This window comes from Crotalus tigris, unplaced genomic scaffold (genome assembly GCF_016545835.1).
Source record: "Crotalus tigris isolate CLP2741 ecotype Arizona unplaced genomic scaffold, ASM1654583v1 scf7180000017741.1442986301:2390832, whole genome shotgun sequence".
Classification (NCBI taxonomy): Eukaryota; Metazoa; Chordata; class Lepidosauria; order Squamata; family Viperidae; genus Crotalus; species Crotalus tigris.
The window spans coordinates 120939-125506 of record NW_024096608.1 but is presented as its reverse complement, the minus strand read 5'-3'; positions in this window follow the sequence as shown (position 1 = coordinate 125506).

The following is a 4568-nucleotide window of genomic DNA, read 5'->3' as shown; positions in this document are numbered from 1 at the left end:
TTTTCTTCCCTCTTCTTTCACTGTTTTCTCTTGGTTGTTTTCAACATATTTTTCTTTTTTAAAAAATGAGTTCATTTACGTATATTAGTTTTATAGTTCATGGTTCCGAAAGATGAAGCTCTTCAAAGAACTTTGAGGCATTGTTTACCTTAAAGAATCTTTTAATTTGCAACATAGTGAAGCCAAAATCTGAATTCTCCTCCCCCAACACATCGTAACAAAGCATAACTCACTTCTTCATTTAACAGTCATTAACCACATTCTCCAATTAGTTTGAAGTGTGAACTTTCCCTCCAGTTACCTCCTCTTATTATAACTAACCTTGAAAAATACCCTACTGAAATATTGTTATGGCTAACTAGTCCCCAAGCACATTCTTCCCCCCTCCCTTCCAGCACTATCTAATTTTAACTCTAAAAGTAATACAGGTTAAATAGAAAATGTCTGCATCTTCATATATTATCAAGCAAGAACATCTGATGTTAGCAGCATTGACATCATATTTGCTACCATAAATATGTTTTAAGAAAATTTAATTGAACTTTCATTTTAGGAAATTATTTTAAGAAAATTTAACTGAAAGTTTCTAAAATTTAATTTTAAAAAAGACCAAGTCCCCTCCCCCACAATCCCTGAGCATTGCAAAGGTTGCAAGGCTGGCAGATTTCTAACACTAAGCGAACTCTAAATACTTAAGTCAATTTGTGTTGTGTCCTGAGCCTGCAAAAGCAGGCTCGGGACGTTGCTATGGTCCCGGGCTGTTGCAAGCTGCCCAAGACCAGACTAAGCGTGCCAGCCTGCGCGCATGCGCAAGGCGCGAAAGCGCGCCATTTTCTCATTGTAACCTTTTTGCCCGGGAATCTATATAATTAGAGAGAGGCCTGCGAGCCTCTGAGTTGTGTTGGAGTGAGCAGCAGAAGAATAAACAGTTGTTGGCTACAGAATGCGTGCTCTTCTTCCGCCATTAACTCGAGGACTTAACACTGGCGACGAAGGTGGGATGGCTTGCAACTGAAAGAAGAAAAGTTGTAAGACTTACCCAAGGAGTCCTTGAGGAAAGGAAGATGACGTTAAATTCAGCGTCTGGCCTGCCAGTACAATGTCGCTGGAGGTAAGCTTGGCTGATGTCTAGACATAGAAGCAAGGATGGCGAAGATAGGGCGTTTAACGTTGCTCACCCAGAGAGATGGGAGTCCTATGTTGCTGGAGTAGAAAATTACTTTAGAGTGAATCAAGTTAGAGAAGATGGCTTGAAGGCTGCAAACTTGTTGTGTGTCTGTGGTCAGGACGCGTTTGAAATTGTAGAAAATTTGGCGGCCCCTGCTCCTCTAGAGTCTGTAATGTACACAGACTTAAAGAAGCTATTAAAAGAACATTTCCAGCCCAAGATGTCTGTCATTGCATGGAGACACACGTTTGAACAGAGGGATCAGAGAGCAGGTGAATCAGCCAAGGAATTCATTGCAGCCTTGAGAAGAGCAGCCAAACCCTGCGAATTTAAAGATTTAAAAGAGAGGCTGAGAGATCATTTTGTATGCGGTTTGAGGAACAGAGACTTGCAACAGAGACTCTTTGCAAAGGAAAGAGCATCTTCGTTCCAAGATGCTTTGAGAGAGATAACGGCTGAGGAGGCAGCAGGTGGGGCAGTCAAGAACATGCGGCCCATCAGGAACAATCCAGAAGCAGTTTCCGTGCACCATGAGGGAGTCCAAGAAGGCTCAGAGGAAGATCCTGAAGAAGAGGTGGATCGTCTTTACCCATCCACGGAAAGAAAACAGAAGGAAAGCAAAGAAAAAGCTCCAGCTGCGTCCAAATGCTTCGGGTATGGAGGTCGCCATAAGAGAGCCGACTGCAGGTTCCATTCCGCCATCTGCAGAGCATGTGGCAGGCAAGGCCACATAGCATCCATCTGTCTGGGTCGCCAGAAGGTACAACCTCAAGAAGAATTGCGTCTGAAAGGTAACAGGGTTCCTAGTCAAAACAGGGTGGTTTTCTGCACATTGCGCAGAAGTATTTGCAGAACAGGCACACACAAAGCACTTAAAAAGAAGCTGTCACTTAAGGTGAGGTTGAAAGGAGTCCGTTTGGTTATGGAGCTGGACACTGGGTCCGCTCTTTCAATCATTTCCATTCATACATTTAGGAAGATTTGCAACAGCAGTGGGTTCCAGGCCAAACTTAGGCCATCCAACATTTTAACATACTTTCAAAATTCCAAAGTGTGTGTAAAGGGGGAGGCCATCCTTACAGTGCAGCACAAGGATTTTGAAGGTCCATTGGATGTGTTGGGGGTGAACGAACGAGCCTTATAGGACTCGATTGGTTTGAGGCCTTGGGAATCCAGGTTACTGGGCTACAATATTTGCAAATGCCGGGCCTAGCAGAAGTCTGCAAGGAGTTTGCAGATGTGTTTAGTCCACAGCTTGGGTCCTACAAGGGGCCTCCAGTTTTATTAAGGCTTGACCCTATCATCACACCCATTAGGGTTAAAGCTAGGAGAGTACCTTTTGCATTAAAAGGTAAAATTGATGCTGAGCTAGATAAATTGATCCAGCAAGGTATTTTAGAGCCTGTAGATTCACATCCATGGGAAACCCCCATAGTCACGCCTCTCAAGGCTAATGGGGACATACGCATATGTGCAGACTACAAGTGCACTATAAACAAGGCACTGCAACAGCACACGTACCCCGTACCAGTAGTCAGCCATATTTTGGCTTCCCTCAAAGGGGGGCGAGTTTTTGCAAAACTCGATCTGGCACAGGCATATCAACAGTTATCTGTTGATGAAGCATCTGCTGAAGCATAGACCATCGTAACGCATAGGGGTGCATTCAAGGTCAAGAGACTGCAATTTGGGGTAAATGTAGCCCCTGGCATATTCCAAAGTGTCATGGAGAGTACACTTAGGGGTATCCCTGGAGTTTGCCCCATTTTGATGATGTCCTTATTGCTGGAGAATCTATTCAGAACTTAGCAGAGAGATTAAGGGCTGTTTTGCTTCGTTTCCGGAGAGCAGGCCTAAAATTAAAAAATGACAAGTGTAAGATAGGAGTCACTGCTACAGATTTCTTGGGATTCAGAATAGATGCCTGCTGAATCTAAATTGAAGGCTATACAGCAGGCTCCTAGCTCTAAGTCTAAAAGTGAACTGCAGGCTTTCTCAGGTCTTTTGAATTTTTACAACGTTTTCCTATCTCACAAAGCTGCTGTAGCAGAACCTCTACATAGGCTTTTAGACAAGCAGGCAGTTTGGCAGTGGACCAAAGTCCATGAAAAGAGCTTCAATGAGGTCAAGGCCTTGCTAATGTGCTTGCACATTTCAATGAAAAATTACCTGTCTGCATCGCCTGTGATGCATCTCCTTATGGGGTGAGAGCTGTACTTAGCCATTTGAGGGCTGATGGAACTCAGGTTCCTGTAGCATATTACTCCAGGACTCTATCTTCTGCTGAGTGTAATTACGCTCAAATAGAGCGTATAGTAGTGGGAGTTAAGACATTCCATGACTTTTTTATATGGCCGGCATTTCACGGTCTACACAGACCATAAGCCTCTGCTGGGGTTGTTTACAACCAACAAACAAACACCTCACATTATTTCCCCTAGAATGCTGAGGTGGTCTATTTTTTTGTCTGCATATGATTATTCTTTAATTCACAAACCTGGTAAGGAAATGGGCCATGCTGATGGCCTAAGCAGACTACCTCTGAAGCTGGTAGAAGCAGACCCTGCTCCTGCCATCAATATTCTCTCCATTCAGGAGTTGCCTGAATCTCCCCTCAATGCCAGGGATGTGGCTGCAGAAACAGCCACAGATGTCACACTTACACGTGTGCTTTCATGGGTTTTGTCTGGATGGCCTGACAGAAGACCAGGTACTGAGTTCCAAAGCTTCTGACTCAAGAAGCATGAGTTATCCACCTTTAAGTGTTGCCTGTTGTGGGGCAGCAGGGTAGTTATTCCTACCTCATTGAGACCGAGAATCTTGGTCTCTTCATCCTGGCATTGTCAGGATGAAAGCGCTTGCGCGCAGCTACCTATGGTGGCCTGGGCTAGACAAGGATATAGAGGCCCAGGTGCATGGGTGTCACTTGTGCCAGCACTCAATGCCAGAAATGCCTCAGGTCCCTGTGCTTAGGTAGGAGGAAACACAATCACCTTGGTCCAGAGTGCATATAGATTACGCTGGGCCTTTTCAGGGGCTATTCTTCTTGGTCCTTGTTGATAGCCATTCAAAGTGGCTAGAGGTTGTTCCTGTGTCCTCCACTACTACTGCCAGGACCATCCAGGTGTTGAGAGGCATTTTTGCTGCACACGGCCTTCCAGATGTTCTGGTTTCAGATAACGGTCCTCAATTCACTTCTTCCGAGTTCCAGGTTTTCCTGCAGGCCAACATGATCCGTCATGCAACTTCGGCCCCTTTCCACCCTTCCACCAATGGTATGGCTGAATGAATGGTGCGCATCACCAAGGACACCCTCAAGAAACTGACTTACGGTGACTGGCATCACAGGTTGGCAGATTTTCTTCTTGCACACCGCACCACACCTTGTACTTCCACTGGG